The sequence below is a fragment of the Oryctolagus cuniculus genome, chromosome 19 (assembly GCF_964237555.1).
Source record: "Oryctolagus cuniculus chromosome 19, mOryCun1.1, whole genome shotgun sequence".
Taxonomy (NCBI): Eukaryota; Metazoa; Chordata; class Mammalia; order Lagomorpha; family Leporidae; genus Oryctolagus; species Oryctolagus cuniculus.
The window spans coordinates 10692577-10712124 of NC_091450.1; the positions used below are offsets into that span (position 1 = coordinate 10692577).

At 47.7% G+C, this 19548-nt stretch overlaps 2 pseudogenes; both read left to right on the top strand.

Moving 5' to 3' along the window:
- The window catches only part of ORYCUNV1R-PS1575 (vomeronasal 1 receptor oryCunV1R-ps1575 pseudogene), a 1374299-nt pseudogene that overhangs the window by 1342178 nt on the left and 12573 nt on the right, over positions 1-19548 (top strand).
- Positions 14193-19548, top strand: part of LOC108175452 (CD2 antigen cytoplasmic tail-binding protein 2 pseudogene) — a 69334-nt pseudogene continuing 63978 nt past the window's right edge.

The window sequence follows — 19548 nt, forward strand, 5'->3', positions numbered from 1 at the left end:
TAGCCATCCCTTTCTGCTCTTCAAGGACAACCTCCCCTTGTCCAAGCTTAGACACGTAGGGCACGTAGCCCCCGTTTCTCCTCCTCCTCGACGACCTCCTCCCATTGTAGTTACCCAATAAACTTACGCCACCCTATGGTATGTTAATTTTGTGGTTTTGCCCCTTAAAAGCTGTGTGAGATAGCTGCTCGGGGCTCCTCTCGCTTGCTTGCTGCTTGCAGCAGCAGTGGGCCCATTTGCGCAAATGAAATAAAGTTACCTCCTGCTCTATTGCATCGTCTGGTCTGGAGTCTGTGTTTCTGGGGTCGTCACAAGAGGACACCGCTTTTGGGGTCCTACAAACCGTTCCCATGTTTTTAAAAATATCTTATCAGTCGGCTCAGTTGGTCGAGCTGTATGCCATACTTCAAGTCTTTACACAGTTTTCCAGTCAGGCTGTAAATATTTATACTGATAGTGCATATGTAGCTCACTCCATTCCGTTGCTTGAGACTTCTTTTCTTAAAACAACTTCCAATGCTATGCCCTTGTTTATATGATTTCAAAAGCTAATACGAGAAAGACAGCAACCCTTCTATTTGGGACATATTAGGGTGCACACAAGCCTACCAGGATCACTCTCAGAAGGTAATGCCCAGGCAGATGCTGCTACAAGGCTTACCTTCCCCACAACTGTGGGATCAGTGCAGGAAGCTCAAAACTTGCATAGGTTGCATCACTTAAATGCTCAATCTCTCCGTTTGTTTTGTAAAATTTCAGGCTCGTGAAATAGTCAAGGAATGCCCCTCATGCGTTACAAGCCAACCTGTACCACATTTAGGAGTCAATCCGCATGGTCTTCTCCCTAATCAACTGTGGCAAATGGATGTCACACACTTCCCAAAATTTGGCAAACTGAAGTATCTCCATGTCTCTGTAGACACCTATAGTGGCTTTGTCTTTGCCTCCCCCCATACAGGAGAAGCTGCTAAGGATGTTATCTGGCACCTTATCACAGCTCTTCTGTACTGGGAAAACCTGTTAAGATTAAGACAGTGGTCCTGCTTATGTCATCGCTAAGTTTAAACAATTTTGTGAGGCGCTCCATATTAACCACATTACAGGAATTCCCTACAACCTGAATTTTAATTTGTGAGGCTTTTCTTGTATATTGTGGGTTTTTGCATCGTGGTTGGTATGGCTTTCCCCACTTTCAGGCTGTAAAGGAATTCACTCAATTTCTGTACCACTTTCATGGTTTCACTTTTACGTTTAGGACTTTATCTATTTGACACTTGTCCTTATATACGGGGGAAATTTGAATTCATTTTTATCACTTTACAAACAGCTATATAATTGTCCAGTACTGTTTGTTTAGAAGTGTTTTTTGAGAGACTACCATTGTGGCACAATGGATTGAGCCACCACCACCAGCAGTGCTGGCATTCCATAGCAGGGTGCCAGTTTAATTCCTGAATCCAGCTCCCTACCAATGTGCCTGGGAGGGCAGTGGATGATGGCCTAAGTACTTGGGCCCCTGCCACCTATGTGGGAGACCCAGATGGAGTTCCTGGCTCCTGACTTCAGCCTGGCCCAGCCCTGACAGTTGCAGGTATTTGAGGAGTGAACCATCAGACAAAAGATGTCTCTCCTCCTCCCCCTTTCCCTCTCCCTCCCTCTCTGTTTCGCCCAACATACATGTCTCATGGTATGGCTTTCAAATAAATAAATCTTTTTTTTTTAAAGTCCATTTCCCCTTCCTGATTTGTGACATTGATTTCCTATATGAACTTGGGTCCATTTCAGAACTTTTCATTCCATTCTATTAATCTGGTTATTCATGCTCTGATTCCAAAAGGCTTTAAGTGTGTGGTGGCATCAGGTAAGGACTCCCTCAGCTCCAACAGCACACACACCACACACACACGTACAATTTCCGGATTATTCTTGTTGATACGGCATTGAATCCCTCTATCCAAAATGGGGCGGTTCTTTCCATTGGCTTAAATGTATTTTTATTAACTCTTTTCTTCTTGCCAAAGCACTGGAATACATATTGCTACCTTCCTCCTGCTGGCAGAAGGGAAGGGAAGCTGGGGTGCCATCGGTGTGTCTCAAAGCTGTAACCTAAAGACAAAGAGTTTTGGGTCAGATCAGCTTCTGCTTTTAGAGCCCCTCCCCTACGCATACCCCCACAGGCTCTGTAGCTTTGGTGTATTTTTTCACTTGATCTTAGCCAAAAGGGTGGGAGGTGATGGTATATTTCTTAACTTCTCCTGAGAGCCTTGATTTCCTCACTTGTAAAATAGTCAGTAGTGTCATTTGCAAAGTTGTTGTGAGGATGAATTAATGTAGGATTGTTTTAATCACTTTTTCTGCCTTTGTTGGGACACAGGAACACTGTTGCTCTTTTGAGTACTTTTGTTTAGGTGGCAAACTCTTCTGTGGTCTAAGTGCTTTCACAAACTCAAATGCATACAGTCCTCCTAGTGATTCTCTGGCTGCTGTCATTATACTGATTAACAGAGGCAGTGCCAGGGATGGAGTCCCCCACCTGGGCCACAAGTTGGGCAGCTGGTGGCTGCTCAGCCTGGGGTGTGTGCAGAATTCTAATTTGTTTGTTCTATCTTGTTTTCTGTAAATAGGTCACATCATCCGTTCATAGTGGTGGTTTTGTTTCTTGCTTTGAAATCTTTATATCATCTCTCTTTTCTGTTCTTTTTATTTATTTTGTGATCTTGCTGGGAGGGCTATAACCTTAGTATCATATTGGATTGAAGGAGTGATAGCAGAGAATCTTTGTTTTATTACCAGTGTTAAAGTGATTATTTGAAGGGTGTATCATCAAGTGTGATACTAAAAGTTATGGCAGGTGACCTATTTTATGTAGCTAGCCTGTATCAGTTTAAAACAATGCTAGAAGTTGTTCTTTTAGATTTTAAAAAATCATGAAGAGACTTCATTTTATCAAGTTATTTTTCCATTTATTGAGCTATTTACCTGGTTTTTTTTGCTTTCATCTGTTGGCATGGTGATTTAAGGTTCTATTCTACCATTTCACCATTGCAGTGTTTTTGAGACAAACACAATTTGGTTGAGATGTTTGTTTTGTTTGATTTTCCTTTGATTTAGGATTTCTGTGTCCACATTCATAAGCAAAGCTAGCTTTTCCAGTTGCCTTGGCTTGGTTTTTAAATCCACGGTTGACTTTCTCTCCAGTTTTCATAGACAAAGATTTCTGTGCCCTTGCACTCCTTAGTCTCAGGTGCGGGTGCAGAGCAGGGGTGCTGACCCCCAGCCTCAGTTGGTTCTTCCTGAAGTACTCCATGTTTCTCCATCCTGACTAGACAATGCACGAGGGGAGCTTTTAAAATACACCCACGCCCAGACCCCTCTTCAGATCAGCTCACCAGAATCTCAGGCTTGTCTACCTCCCAGATGTGGCCACGGGCCCCAGCTGTAGCTCTTAGGTGCTGAGTCTCAGAGGAGGATGTATTGTCAGCGGACCTGCTCTTTTTTTAGCGGGTGAAGCTTTTGGTTCCACAGGAGGAGAGAAGGACCTGAGAACTTATGTGTCTTCCCTGGGGTGGCCTTGCCCCTTTCCCAGGCCTGCACTGGTCACATGGCCCCAGTCTGTCCCTAAGTGCCCAGGATAATGTCCAAATCCCCCAGTATGCAGTTCCCCAGGCCAACCCCCCCTCCCCTGGAGCTGGTTTATCTTGATCCCAAAGTAAGCTGTTTGTTCCAACAGCAGCTCATTCATTATGTGACCACTGGATCGTGAGCATTTCATTATTTTATGGAATCTGTTATCATGGGGCCTCTTGAATGCGTTTTCATCAGTGCTGTTGGCATCAGAGGACTCTTGTGTTTTGTCCATTTTCCCTCATGGTGTCTGTAGTTTAAAAACCAGGATTTCAAAGGTGGACCAGCAAGTCATAATCAGTGAATAGATGGTCAAAAAACCGTGATTGTGGATTCTCTCTCACTTCAAGCATTTCTAGAGCCACCTTACTCCCAAACCCCCCAGGCTACAATTTGTCAACAGATGACCACAAGCAGGAACATGTTAGAGTTTGTCAGGCAGGCTGCAGTACACTACACATTACTATCTGTATACACTGCCTCCGTGTCCTATTTATAGGACAGCTACTTTATCTTTTTAATAAATCTTTTTAATGAATTTATTTGAGAGGCAGAGTTACAGAAAGAGAGAGGGGGAGAGAGAGGGAGAGACACAGAAGAGGTCTTCCATCCACTGGTTCACTCCCAAGATATCTATAATGGCTGGAGCACAGCCAACCCAAAGCCAGGAGCCAGGAGCTTCTTCTGGTTCTCCCATGCGTGTGCAGGGGCCCAAGGACTTGGGCTGTCTTCTACTGCTTTCCCAGGACATAGCAGAGAGCTGGATAGGAAGTGGAGCAGCCAGGACTCGATTGGAACTCATAAGGGATGCCAGCACTGCAGGCGGCAGCTCTACCTGCGACACCACAGCACTGGCCTTGCAGATGTGTGTTTAAAAATAGCAGCAGATTTTGTTGGTGTTTCTGGTTGAGTAACTCTGCTTAATCAGTAGTTTGTTGAGTGAGCAAAAGGCCTCTTTCCCCGATCTTCCAGAACACCACAAATGTGGAGAATGCAAATGCTGCAATATGTCCACTTGTTTGCAGTCAGTCCAGCAACTTGGGCAATGCTGAGACCTAGAAATGCCTCTTTCCTTGGAATAAGATGTTCAAGTCCCCTCACTCTGCCCAACATCTTTCTGGGCTTGCAGCCTGTGCTGGGCCCAGCTGTTTGCAGGGTGGAATGAGCTGGGACCTGCATGGTTTTATCTAGCCATGGGCACAGCCTGGCTGTTCTGTTCACCACAGCACCCAAAAGGAGCACTGGGCACATCAGTAATGAGCTGCCCTCCCACACGTGGTTGTCACGGGTTGAGGGCGCCTCCAGCAATGGCTGGCTGGCCAGGACAAGGAACAGGGACTGGGGAACCAGCCACGTAGTGGTGATTGTAAGGAAACCTCTCTGAGCCTCAATTTCTCCATCAGAATACTGATATAGTGATGGTTTGTTTAAAGTGTTAGCATGGCAGTAGCATGCTGTATGCACTAAATTGGTAAGAAAAGCTTAGCAAAATAACAATAATGGAGCCAAGGCATGCATCTGGCCTCAGGGAGGCTGCAGAAGATCTGTGTGGTGAGTGCAGGCCTGGGCAAGGCCTGCTTCATCCTGGAGCTCAGAATAGAAGCAGGAAGTGCTGGCATCACCATGCAGGTCTGTGAGGTCAGACAACTGAACTGGGTCAAGTACACACAGGTGTCAGGATTTATAGTCCAGGAAGAGACCCAAGACCCAGGCTTTGCTTGGCCTGGAAGGAAGGAGAGAACCCATACCTGTGTCTGCACGGCCCCCCTTTGTGGCACGTACACAGATGCAGCACAGCCTGGGCTGCTCGAAGTGAGGGATCAGCCTGGGCCAGAAGCAGTCAGCTCTCCAGAGGGCCTGGGGCTCCCGCTCCATTTTGTCTCAGAAATGTTCTATATTATTTGTTATGTGATTATTATCTCTGTGCTCTGGTACTAGCCCTCTCTGATCTCAGTTGGTGAGAACAGGACCTTGTCAGTACAGGGCTTGGCACCAGGAACAGACTGTGTCAGGAGGGGCCACGGCTCAAACACCAGTTGGGGACAGAATGCCCAGCCTGTGGAAGGGAGAGAATCCGTCCTGTACAGGCATGCCCTTTGTTTAATTAACTGTCCACATGGCTACCTTTCAGGCAGAAAGAAATTGCTGTGTGTTCCATCTGCTGCAGGGTCCATAGGACAAATGCTTCTCATCACGTTGCTTCGCAATCTGCAGTCAGGGACTTCTCATTACCAACTAGATCCCCTCCTTGTTGAGGGTGGGTGTTTGAACTGTTGTGGTCCTTTTGATAAGTATCTGTTAGCATCTCAACTGTAATAAACCCCGACGATAGTTGAATTTCTTTCTCATTATAAAGAGGAAGAGTTACATTTTAAACTTTTATTTAATAAATATAAATTTCCAAAGTACAACTTTTGAATTTTAGCAGCTTTTCCCCCTGACAACCTCCCTTCCACCCTCAACCATCCATATTTTGGTATCCTATTTCTTTAAGATTTTGTAATTCTCATTGTAGAGATCTTTAACGTCCTTGGTTAAGTTTATTCCAAGGTATTGGATTGTTTTTGTAGCTATTGTGAATGGGATTGATCTTAGAAGTTCTTTCTCAGCTTTGGCATTGCCTGTGTATACAAAGGCTGTTGATTTTTGTGCATTGATATTATATCCTGCTACTTTGCCAAACTGTTCTATGAGTTCCAATAGTCTCTTAGTAGAGTTCTTTGGATTCCCTAAATAAAGAATCATATCCTCTGCAAAGAGGGATAGTTTGACTTCTTCCTTCCCTATTTGTATCCCTATAATTTCTTTTTCTTGCGTAATGGCTCTGGCTAAAACCTGCAGTAATATATTGAATAGCAATGGTGAGAGTGGGCATCCCTGTCTGGTACCGGATCTCAGTGGAAATGCTTCCAACTTTTCCCCATTCAATAGGATGCTGGCCATGGGTTTTTCATAAATTGCTTTGATTGTATTGAGGAATGTTCCTTCTATACCCAATTTGCTTAGAGTTCAGTGGGAACTTTGCTTGATGTTTTCCATTTTGGTCTGCACAGTGCTTATAGCTAAGCTTGGATGTTCAGTAGGTGAGGAGCATTAATGCACTTCCAACATACTCAGTTTTCAGTCTTCTGGGTTTATCAGGGCTTAACTCCATTGAAAGTTGAGGAGCATCTGCAGCCTTAGTAGGCTGTGGGGCCCAGGGGGCTGTCACTGCTGGTCTGGCCTTGCCCTGCGTAATAGGGTCAAGCCCTGGGTGAGTGGAAGAGCCTGGCAGTAGGTGCAGCTGGGGAAATGGGTTCAGGGCTGGTGGTTTACAGGGGAGAAGTGCCCTGCAGGTGAGTCATTTCCATCTGCAGGGACTGGCTGGCCCTGGGAGGGGCTGCTCCAGGATGAGCCAGGCCCCAGCTATGAAAGCATGAGAGTGGAAGGCATGGTGGAAAGACATGTGGGGATGCTGGGGGTTGCATGGGATGGCACGTGGGGGCCACAAGGAGAGCAAAGGGGAAGCTGGAGCTAGCGGGGATGGCACTGGGACTCTCCAGGAGCCAGTCCATGTTGGTCTAGGATGTGTTTGAGGACCTGCAGCACCTGATCACAGAGCACAGCACCATGAGCCAGTGTCCTTCCTGGGCTCCTGAGCACCCTTGGGTACAGGGTGGGGGTGAGAGGGCCTCTGTTGTCCTTGCTTTGTGGACAGAGGAGGCTGAGGCAGTGGACACAGCAGCTCCAACTCCCAGTGTGATTGGCTGAGAGCCCTTGCTCCCCACTTCACACGTGATGTGTGGGAGGAATTTAGAAAAGCAAGCAGAATGTCTCTGAGGGCCCCAGGGAGACGTCCTTGAGGGGGGTGTAGCTAGTGGAGAGACACGGGAACACCATCCCTGGTGTCACAACTGAGGCAGAGAAAGCCATGGGGATTGCTGTGCTGATCTGAAGGCAGGAGCCAGTCTCTTCTTCCAGGTCTCCCACATGGGTGCAGTGGCCCAAGGACTTGCACCACCTTTTACTGCTTCCTCAGGACATAGCAGAGAGCTGTATTGGAAGTAGAGCAGCTGGAACTCAAACTGGCACCCATATGGGATGGCAGCACTGCAGGCGGTAGTTTTACCAACTATGCACAACAGTGCAGTAAGCTTTTTTAAAGAAAGCTCAACATTTCATGGATTAATTTTGTGAAGATAAAATGTTACTGACAGAAGGCCATGTGGTTGGAAGCCCCTTACTTTTGTCCTCACTACCCCTATATTCTCTTCTTACACTGAGGGAGAACAGGAGCGAACTTCTGTTGGAATCGTTCTATGTATACCCCAATCAAGGACTCTTCTCCAAAACCAAAGCAAAACAAATAAAAGATATAAAAAGCAAAAGAAGGAGGTTTCCAGGCCAGACCTTCTGAGCAGTTAACAGAAGCAAACAACTCTTCTCTAGAGAGAGAGTTCATAGCCAAACGGTCCCAGTTAGAAATCAATTGTTCAATACGTGAGGAAAAACCTTTTAAAAAGGGAAACAAGGAAAGAGGAGGGCCCTGATTCCTTAAAAATACTTCTAAAACTACAGTGTGATGGAGGATATGTAGTAAATATGTTGAACACATTATGAAAGACAAATTATTCCAAGAAAATATTAAAACATTAAGTAAATATTAAAATACCACTATAAACTCTATTGTTGTTTAGAAATAACCAAATAGGACACACTAATTGAAAATAATACAATGTGAATGAGGTACAGATCAATTTAGACACTGCCAAAGAAAGAATTGGCAAACTGGATGTTAGATTTAAATAAATAATGCAAAACAGCACAAAGGCATACAGATTGAAATAATAACATAGAGATAAAAGACATAAAGTGAGAAGATACAGCCTTATCTAATAGGGCTCAAAAGGGAGAAAGGAGATGGAAAGAGATAATGGCTGAGAAATTGCAAGTGGACACAAGTTGAAGGAGCATGAATCCTTAAAAGAATAAGTAAAAATAAGCACACATTGAAATGAATTGTGCTGTAATTCAGATTACCCAGGAAGCTAAGACAATTTGACTGAGAGGACCACTTAAGAACAAGAGAGACTGAAGACAGTGGAATAAATTTCTGGAAGAGGCTGAAGGAAAGTAACTGTCAATCTTAAATTTTAGACCCAGCTAAACTACTTTTCAAGGATTTAACTCAGAAAGTAACAAACTGAGTGTTATGCAACTAAAGTCTTAATAAAAAAATGATGCTCCTCCACCAATGATCTGGAAGCCAAAGGATGACTGATTTGAGCAAATTGCTTCTAAGATGCAGAATGAAAGAACTGTAACAATTTTGACAGCCACCTTTGACAGTGGAGGTTTCTTTTGAACTGAAGCAATTCATATAGATTTAAAATCTACTAAAATATATTTTAGTCTATGCTTGTTGGAGCCTTAATCATGGAAGGAAATATCTAAAAATGCTGGTAGTGGAGCAGTTATGGTGATAGATTTGTGACTTCTAAGCTTCTACTTTTCTCACCTTTTTAAACATTTTGTTAAAAAAACACAATATCACATGAATAATTGTTTGCTTAATTTAGAGGTAAAAATATCCATAAAACAAAGGAATTGATGTTAGTGTCAGAAGATTTATGGTATTCAATCCTTATGCTTTGTTGTTACTATTATGTAATTTGTTTTCTTTTTTAAATGAATGTGAATTTATTTTCCTGGCTAAGGAGTCAAGAAGCAAAAGTATTGATGCTTTAGAAAAAATGATTTGTTACTGATATTGATGAGACCAATTAACTGTTTCCACCAGAATGTACTTTTTTGTGAAAATGTTAATTGGTGTAGTTTATTTAGAATACACTAAAGAACCAATCAGTTAAAATTTATGTGATATATCCTTTCAGGAGCAATATTTCATAGATAAAGGCACTACTGCAAAGCATACATAGGAAAGGAAATGTATAGCAACTATTTGTAGAGCAAAAGTAAACAAAACCCAAGACACACTAACTAAATGTTTAAAAAGTCTTGTCTTCCAAGAACAAAGAAGTAATGTACTAGTTTAGCACAATACATAAGTTCCCCAGTACAGAAGCAAAACAGAATCTAAAAAGCAAGCAACAGTATTAGGAAGTTACTGGAACTGCCAATGGTCAGAGGTGAGAGGGTTTCAGTTTTATATCAGGCAGGGCATTGAAACTCAGCACCATGTGGAAAGCTGGGATCTGGAAAGGGTATAAACAAAGTACAAGACATACTGAATCACTAAACTCACTGATCCAAGAACATGACAAAGAAGGTTTTTTTTAAAGATTTATTTTTAGTTTAAAGGCAGAGCTATGGGGGTGGGCGAGATTGGTCTTCCACTCACTGCTTCACTCTCCAAATAGCCACAACAGCCATAGCTGAACTGATCCAAGGAGTCAGGAGCTTTTTCCCGGTCTCCCATGTAGATGCAGGAGCTCAAGGACTTAGGCCACCTTCCACTGCCCTCCCAGTCCACAGCTGGATGAGCTGGATGTGGACTGGAGGAGCTGGGTCTCAAACTGGCACCCAAAGTGGATGCTGGCACTGCACACAGTGGCTTTTACCTACTAAGCCATAGCGCCAGCCCAGACAAGGAAGCTTTGACAGAAGCTCTCAATGCCTAGTCTATATCTCTAGAAAATATCTCATTCTAATGAAATGCAATTATCTGAGATAATTATGATAGGATGCTTGGCTTGTGGGTAAACAGTGCAAGCTTGAAGCTCTAAAGATAATCCCCTCAGGAGTGCCCCCACCAGAAATGGACAGGGACTCAGGAGGCAAATATCTCACCATTTTCTCTCCTGGTCTGGGACAGCTCTGGATGTGTTTGCTTTACATAGGGGTCTCAAAGGTGCAATATATTCTAAATAAAGAAGAAAAAAGTCTTCCAAAAAGAAATTACAGATAAATATCCTTGCACTGGAGTACAAATGCATTATTTTGTACACAGTGTAGAGAAATATCAAGTTCATTTTAAATTATTAAGTATTATTTTAAATATCAGGGAGAAGGAAGCAGTTGATACACCTTAGATACTAGACAAAAGCAAACTCGAAATTATTCAGAGGAATATTGACCAAAATCCTGCCATATTTATATCCTGCAAGGGAGAATAGAAATTTTTGTGTGTTTAAAATAAATTCACAATACAGTGCTATTAAAATACACAAATAATATACCATGATTTTGAGAAAACAAAATAAATAGAGATTTGTGCTCCCCTAAAACTTGAGATAACAAAGCAACAGTTTCAGGAAATTGATAAATATCTTTAATTCTTTTAATTTATAGAAATGAGGAAATTTATGTAACTAAGATGATAGCTAATTCTTTCTCAATTTTTACCATGAACTAGCTAATCTCTCAGCAAGCAAAATAATGTGCAGTTTACGTAAGTAAACAACTTAGTTTTTGTCTCCTGTTATTTTTTGGTACAGATACAGAAAATTTTTCTCATAAAGATAAATGTATACATTGTTATCCTTTGCCATAGAATAGTGGAAGTCTTGACCACTGCAAAAATTAAGACATATAAAGAGAAAAAATCAAGCTCACAGCCAATTTCAGCACATGAAGTGGGGCTTCCCACCTTCCAGGAAGAGACAGAGATCAACTGCTGAACAAACTAACCATAATAAAACTAAGACACCCAGAGAAGACTAAAGAAATAGCCTTATAAGAACAAATGAGTTAAGCCACCTACTAGCTTTGTGACTAGATCTGTGGCACCTTTAATAACAACCTGGGCAGGGCTACAAAATGTCACATAGATACTTGGCTTCTGATTTGGTGGCTTGATGGGAGGTACAACAGTGGGAGGTACGCAAGAGCTGCAGACATGTGGAATGAAGAGGAAAACTGGAGGAGGGAGAGAGGGAGAGTAAACGCCAATAAAAATCCCTTAAAATGTGCCTGCCTCCCCACAGAAGATAAGCTATCTTAGCTGGGCTACAATGCTGACGTGAATACTTAATGAAATAAGCCAGTTACCAATAACAAATACCCCAAATTTTCCCTGACCTCTGATAACACAGTGAACCAAAAATGCAATGTATATGAGCAATATTGACCTGAGATTTGATTATTGTTTACAGCCCTCTACTGTTGGGGAAGAGTTTTTTTTTCTTTTTGTTCAGTTCTGTTTTTAGTGGACGGTTAAGGTTATGATCATAAACAGAATGTGTCTCCCTTCAAAAATGAAAAAAAATGTTGAAAACAATTTTGATGTAAATTTGCTTCAGCTGGAATCAACATGGGAAAGAAAAATACTACTAAGACTCTGAACAAGGATATCCTAAGTAATAACATCGGGGCCCCTGAGGACAAGGCCTGGGCTTGGTTCTGCCCGGCTTCCTGACGCAGGACCCTCACCACTGCAAGGCCGGGCCCCCGATGGAGCCGCCAAGCGCTCGTGAGCGACCTGGGAACCCGGACTTACCCGCGTGCTGTAGGAAGGCCGATGATGGCGACAGTGGAGGTCAGGAAGGACGTTCCCACCATCTGGTGGAGTCCCTGAAGAACCCACAACGGTCAAAACGGCTGATTTATGGGCCACGTTCAGAAGAGTCTGAAGACAGCGCAGCACCTGGAAGGGAGAGGAGCCCGGCAGCCGCTGCTGCGCCTGCCTAACGAGGGCTGAAGTGGTCCGTTCCCGCCAGAATCCGGGCTGGGAGCTGGCTCTCCCGCGAAAGGGAACTCCCCACCTGGAAGCTGCCATGCGGGAAACCATGAAGGACAGGGGTCTGGGCTGGGGGAGGGGTCGCCCCTGTGCTCACGTGCACCCCCACCCTAGGGAACTGCCTGCTGATCTCTGACCTCACCATGTGCATGGGAGACCATGGCCTTGCCCACAGCAGTTACAAGGTGGGGGCTGCCCTCCAGCGGGGCGGGTGCCAAGAGGGTGGCCTGAGCCGCCTGACTATCCCCCCAAGGTGGTCTGCCCCCAGGAGGATATTACCTGGCGGGAGCACCTGTGGATCCCATTGCGCTGGGCGGAGATTGAACTCCTCAGGGAGCTGCACTGCACCTCCATGGTGGTGGACCAGAGCCGCGAGAGCAACATCTGGTGAGGGCTCCCCGGTTCTGCAGGCGGGGAAACTGAGGCTCTCAACCCGCAGCGTGACAGCTCTGGGTTCTGACCTACCTGCACCACCCCTGTGCCGCCAGCAGGTCCCTGGGGGTGATCCTGTGGGAGCCCTTTTAGTATGGGGCATAGCCCTACCGCCACCTCTTGGACGAGGGGGTCCTGGCCTTCGTGGTCCGCAGCAGCTCCTCCAGCAGAGTCAAGATGTCCTAAACCGACTACTGCGTGGACCGCAGACCTGCTGGGGGCCTGGCTCTCCCACCACCTCTGCCAGCACCTGTGACATGGAGGGAGGAAAACAGGCAGGGAGGAGCACTGCTGCGACTTGATGCAGTTTCTCCCTAACAGACTCCTACTGCTTCCATCTCTAATCCAGACAGGGCTCCTCACACCTGCCAGCCTCCCCCCTCCCCACCGTCCCCCCAGCTTTCTGCCCTGCACCCTTTCACCCCACCCCCCAACCCTGTATGACATCCTGCAGTCTGGCTGGCTGCTGCCTGCCCACCGCCCCTCAGCCTCTGACCTCCAGCTGCAGCTCACCTACCTGCTGTCCCAGCGGCCTCCCCTGCTGCCCCCCCCCGCCCCCCGCCGACTCCTCCCGAGATGGCCCCTTCCCCTGGCCCTGGCCCATGTCGCACAGCTCACCGCGCCCCAGGACCCTCGTCCTCGTTCCCGCTTCTGGATGGCTTCCCCGAAGCTGATCCAAAGACGGCCTGAACCTCCAGTGCTTGTGGGAGAAGACCCGGCGGGGGGCGGCGCCCCTTGCATCCTGCGTCCAGGTCCCGGCCCCCCTTGTCAACCCTTCCAATCCTGTCTACAAGGCACTGTCCACACCTAGTGTGCTACCCTGTCAATGTCCACAGCCCGTTAGTGAGCGGGGAGTACTATGTGTGCCTGTAGGAGTGTGGTTTCCACCCGGAGCCCCACTTCCCCAACGACTGGAACCCTCTGGACCCAGGCGTGCCTGCCCCCCCAGGACTTCAGGTCACTCCCGTGGTCCCCCAGCTAGTGTCTGAGACCTGGACCTCCCCCTTCTTCTCTGGGCCTCTCCCGGCCCAGTCCTGGGCAGCAGGCAGCTTCCTGCTGAGCGGCTGGGATCCCAAGGGCTGGGGAACGGGGGAGACGCTGGCGGGAGACCTTGTGGAAGTGCTGGGAGAGTGAGGAGGAGGAGGAGAGCAGCTCTCCAGCGAAGACAGCAGCACCTGTGGAGGGGTGGCCCCAGCCACCAGGCCCCTGCCGTGCCCCAGTGCAGCCACAAGGGGGCCTACTCCTGCCTGCCGCTGGAGCCGGATGAAGTTGTGGGCGGTTGGCGCGGCACGCTGCCATTGGCTGTCCCCACCCCCCACTGAGGACGACTCCTCCCTACGGGCAGAACGAGAGAACGCGGCTTCCTGGCCTACTTACCCCTGGTCCCCACCTCCTCGGCCCCCCTGAGTTTCTGGACCTCATACGAGCAGCAGCCCCCAGTACCCCGGGCGGGGACCACCTCCCGCTCCTCACCCCCCCCACCTTCACCTCAGGCACCCGAGGACCTGGGCGCGTCCCCCGACGGCCATGGCCAGTTCTGGCTCAGGCCTGTCCTCTCGGGACCCCAACCAGGACACAGCGCCTACGACACCGAGACCCTTTTTTTCTCTCTTGAGGGAGCCTTGCCAGGTGCGGGGCTGAAGAGGACGCGGTCCCTCTGCCACGGTCTCCCCCAAGCCACCCGACCCAGCAGCGCCCTGGCTGCCGCAGACCCGGGTCCCCTCTCCCAGGGTCCTGGGAGAAGCTGATTTCCTAGGGTACAAGGGGTGGACACGCCGGAAGGCAGGAAGAGGCCCTGAGAACAGAGAGAAAGCCCCAGGGCCTGAACAGGGACCTGCCAGCCCTGGGCAGCGGGAAGAGAGCCCCAAGCCTGAGGTTCCCTGTGATGGGGCGACAGTGCTGGGGAGCGGGGGACAGCCCTTGATGAGGGGAAGGAGGCAGTGTAGAACGGGGTCCCAAGGTGGAGAAAGCGCTGGGAATGGGGAGCTGACGCCCCCAAGGAGGGAGGAGAAGGCGTTAGAGAGTAGGGGCCCAGGAGTGCAGAGAAGCCACCAGAGCCGGGGCCGTGGGGAGCCCCAGGACCCTGGGAGAAGACGCGGGAGAATGGGGGCCAGATTCGGAGCACTCACTGGAGAGACCCTCTCACATCAGGTATGGCGGCTTCACCCCAGAGTGGTGTGGAGACGGGCCCTGGCCCCCTTGGCCCAGTCGCCAGGAGTGGGACATTGAAGCTGGGACCTAGAGGAGACGGGTCAAGGGGGCGCCAAGAGCTCCTGGGGCTGGGAGGCTGGACCTCGTGGGGGGGGGGTGAGCACCAGTGGGCACGGGGATGGTGTGGATACAAAGGTCAGATGGGTAGAGAGCACGAGGCCACCAGAGCTGCCACTGTCCCTAGAAACACAGCCGGGGAGGCCAGAGCCAGGTGGGAAGTGCTGTCAGAGGGAGAGTCTGGGTCCCAGACAGCAAGGACTGCGACGACAATGCACCCAAGGGAGACGGGAGCCCCCCCACCCCAAGCCAAGAGGAAGTGCCCCCAGTTGCCGCTGCTATTCTTGGACTTGGGACCCCCACAGGGGAACAGCGAGCAGAACAAAGGTGAGGAGGCCTGGGGGAGCTCAGGTGGAGGCCCTGGTGGGGCAGGGTAAGCACAGCCTGGAGGCCGGGCAGGCTGGGCATGGCGGACCCCAAAGCCACGGCCACCGTGGCTCAGTCCCACCCTAGCTCTGCCGCCTGGGGCCCATGTCCTTCCTGTTGTGTGCCTCAGTTTCTCCATCTGCCAGAACAGATGGAAAGGACAGCACCTCCCTCCCAGCACTGTAGTTAAAGGAGTGAGATAACCTAGAGCATGCAAAGCCCACCTGCTTCAGCCACTGCTACTCCCAGACACCAGGGTCTGTAGCTCAGCTGCCCACAGCAGCCAGACAGCAGCATAGGGACAAGGATGGGGCCAGCTCGGCTCCAGAGAAACTGCCAGGTCCTGAGGGGCAGCTCCTTCTCAGGAAGCCCACCTCTGCTCTTTCCCCCTTTTAAGCCAGAGTACTGTTTGGTTTTTTCCCCCCATGGCTGCAGCCAACTCAGAGGCAGTGCATCCTTGGCCTTGTGGACTTCGGGGGAAATTATAGGGGGCTGAGGTGTCCGCCCCCCATGTTAGCCTCGAGGTGGGGATGGGGAGTGTGCCAGGCCCTGATCTGCCACCCACGTCAGCCCTGGTGAGCTGGAGGCACAGCAGTGCCTTTCCTGGAAAGGCAGTTGTATTAAGGATGTAGGAGTGTTTCACCCCTGGGGGCCCATGACAGAAAAGACAGAGGCATTGCGGGGTGGCCCTCAGAATCTCTGGGAGGCGATGGTGGATCCTGTCTGTCTTGGGGACTCCTGGGCTCTCCTCTCCAGGTGAGTCTGTGGCTGGGGGCAAGGGCCAGGAAGGGGCTGGGCACCGGCCTCTGTCTCCTCAGCACCTTCACCAGGCCACAGTGGGCAGTGTGGGGACAGCTGTGTTGGCAAACCTGGAACAGCTGCAGACCTTGGTGGGCAGGATTGAGGTTCGAAGCCGGGTTTCCTCCTGTGGGGACCTGAGACCAGGGGCTGCTAGGGCAGGGGAGGGGCCTGAAGACCGCCAGAGAGTTCAGCTTTGGCATCTGTGTGCCAGGGTCACACTGTGGGCACCATTCATCCATTAACTTCACAGGTACCGACTGAGACCTCCCAGGAGCTTGGCTCCATTTCTATCTCCCTGCCACAGTGAGAGGGTCTGGGGGCTTCAAAAGCCCTCAGCTGGCAGAGGAGTAGGGCTTGCCTTAGGAAAGTGAGTTCCTGGCAGGTGCATGGGTTCAGAGGTGGAGAAATGGGGAGATGACGCCTGTGGCCAGAGGCACTGGACACAGACTGAGGGGCGCCTGCACAGAGTGCTGGCTGCTGTTGGGCCTGTGGCTAGGGAGTAGGAGCTGGGGGCTTTCTGGAGCACAGCCAAGCCTGGGGGCCTGCCTCAGTCTCTGCGGGTCAAAGGACTCACTCTATCTCTCCCCTTGTAGTCAAGCTCTCTCAGGTCTCCCTGGCACTGCTGCAGCTCATGCTCACGCAGTTCTCGGGCCAGGGCCACGGCAGCCCCCATGGGAGGGCACAAGCACCAGGGTGGCTGGTGGGGATGCCAGCAGAGGCCAGCAGAGGCCAGCAGAGGACGACAAAGGAGCAGGACAAGGGGTTGAAGTTGTTTGTTGAATACTAGTCATGTTTTATTTGGTTATCCCTACTACTATAGTTTTTTTCCATTTCTTTATGTTTAAATAAAGCACATGTACATCTTTATAAAAATGTATGATGGCACACAGGCCCAATTCCACAATGAAAAATATTGCAGATTCCAAGATGTCTGAATGGGAAGATGTGCTGCTTTTCACTACTGGAAAATAGCAGAAGAAAAGCAGGTTCGGAGGTGGGAGGAATGGGCAGTGCATCCCCAGGGAATAGTTGCAGTGGAAATTCTACAGAAGGAAGAGGGATACTGAGGAGCAGTGGGGAAGGTGCAGACCTGCAGCAATGAGTGGGGACACCTCCCATGACTCCCACAGCCAGGGACTGGAGGAGGTGCCAGCTTTGGAAATCGCAGTGTGAAGTGACTGTGCAGCCCAGTCCACTGGTGATTTTGTATGGGGGAGAGCTTTGTGGACCACACTGTCTGGAATGGAGCCTAACAGAGGGCATGGTATCCACCTAATCCAGTGAGAGAAAAGGCATTTATTTCTTCCAATCCCCTGACAAAGGTACCTGGCAACTGGTGGGGAGAAGGTGCCCTCTTGACACCAGTAGAGTTGGTGGTTCCTTTTGTGCAGGGGATTTTGTGAGGGAAAAATGCACATTACCCACTGACTTTCACTTGAAGGGTTGAACTAGGGACCAGGCAACTACATAGGACTGTGAGGTGCCCCCTTCCTGTCCACATATCACAGGTTCCAAGACTCAAATGCCAAGGCAGAGCATCCATGAGCAGCTGGCTCTGAGAACATCTCTGTTTTCGCGTTGGACAGGACAGACATGCAGGTCAGCACCCTGTAGCTGTGACTGTGGGAATACTGTGACTGCATGTTAGGGCACAGGTTGTATCTGGGTCTCTGGGCAATCACTGTGTCTGGCATCAGAGGCTCAGGGGTCCTTAATGGCCTGTGCTGGGTCATTGCCAAAGGTTCCTTGCTTATACTGAGTACTACACAGATCTGTTGTGTAATTCATGTGCCAGCGTGGATGGGTGTTGTACCCATTGTGGGATAACTACCCTGTCATTGATCACCTTGGAATAGAGGAGATGAGACTGAGATTATGCCAACAGGCATATCTTGCGTATCATCCTGGATTCTCGCCCTACCTTTGAGCTCTCACCAGAGTTTACTGGCCACACCCAGCAGATGCCTCTGGTATTCACTTACAGAACAGACATTTAACTTAGTCAGAGGGACATAGTTCAAGTATAAAATCCATCAGAGGAGAAAAACAACAAGTATATCGATAAATGCCTGAAATAATGCAGAAATACAAGAAACAAGAATAAGGAAGACAATATGATTTTCCCAAAAGAACACAACAAAACTTCAAATTAGAATGTGAAGACAAAGAGATTGATGAAATGCCTAAAAAAGAATTCAGAAGAGTGATAATGTGGGAAACAAATTCATGAGTTAAAGAAATCTATACATGACAAGGAACTTTTCCTGTAAGATTGAAGAGAAATGAAGCAAATATTAGAAATGAAGAATTCAATGAATCAAATAAAATACAGTGGAAATCCTTAACAACAGACTTGGTTAGCAGCATATCTGTGCTATAGGAAAAATCTTTGGAAATGGTAAAACCAAATAAAAAATAAATTAGAAAAATGAAAAACAGCATTGGAGATTTATTTGATACTATAAAACAACCCAACAAATGCATCTTAGGAGTTTCTGAATAAGTGGAAAGAGAGAATGGATTAGAAGATCTGTTCAGTGAAATAGTAACAGTAAACTTTCCTAATTTGGAGAAAGAAAGGGAATCCAAGTACAGGATGTACATGGAACTCTCAAGGACATGATCAGAAAAGAGCTTCACCATGACATATTGTAGTCAACTTTCTTTTTTTAATTTATTTATATTTTTTTAAACTTTTATTGAATAAATATAAATTTGAAAAGTACAGTTTTAGATTATAGCGTTTTTCCCCCCATAACCTCCCTCCAACCCTCTTTCAAGAGTAAAAACATAAAGGAATCTAAGAAGTCCACAAGACAAATTCTAGATTTCCTGTGGACGATCTTCAATTAGACTCACAGCCTGTTTATCATCAGAAGCCCTACAGACTAAGAGAGAATGGTGAGATATAGTCCAAATTTAAAAAAAAAAAATAAAGCTGTCAACCCAGAATACTGTAGTCTGTGAAGCTCTCATTTATGAATGAAGGTGAAATAAAGACCTTTCATATCAAACAAAAATGGAAATAATTTGTCAACACTCATCCAGCCTTACAAGTGATGCTTAAGTATGTGCTATACATGGAAACACAGAAATATGGTCATCACTGTGAATGAAGATGAAGGCAAAAAATCTCCCAGTAAGTACAAAGGGAATCCAAAGTAAACAATAGGAATATTTTTGGAAAAAGGGCAGGCTCAAGGCATTACTTATCCATAGTCACCTTGAATGTAAATGTAATTGGATACAGCAAAAACAGTGTTAACAGAGAAGTTTATAGCAATTAGTGCCTACATCAAGAAGTTGAAAAGGCATCAATTACATTGTCTATCAATGTATCTCAAACAAAGAATAAACCAAATCCAAAATGAGTAGAAGAA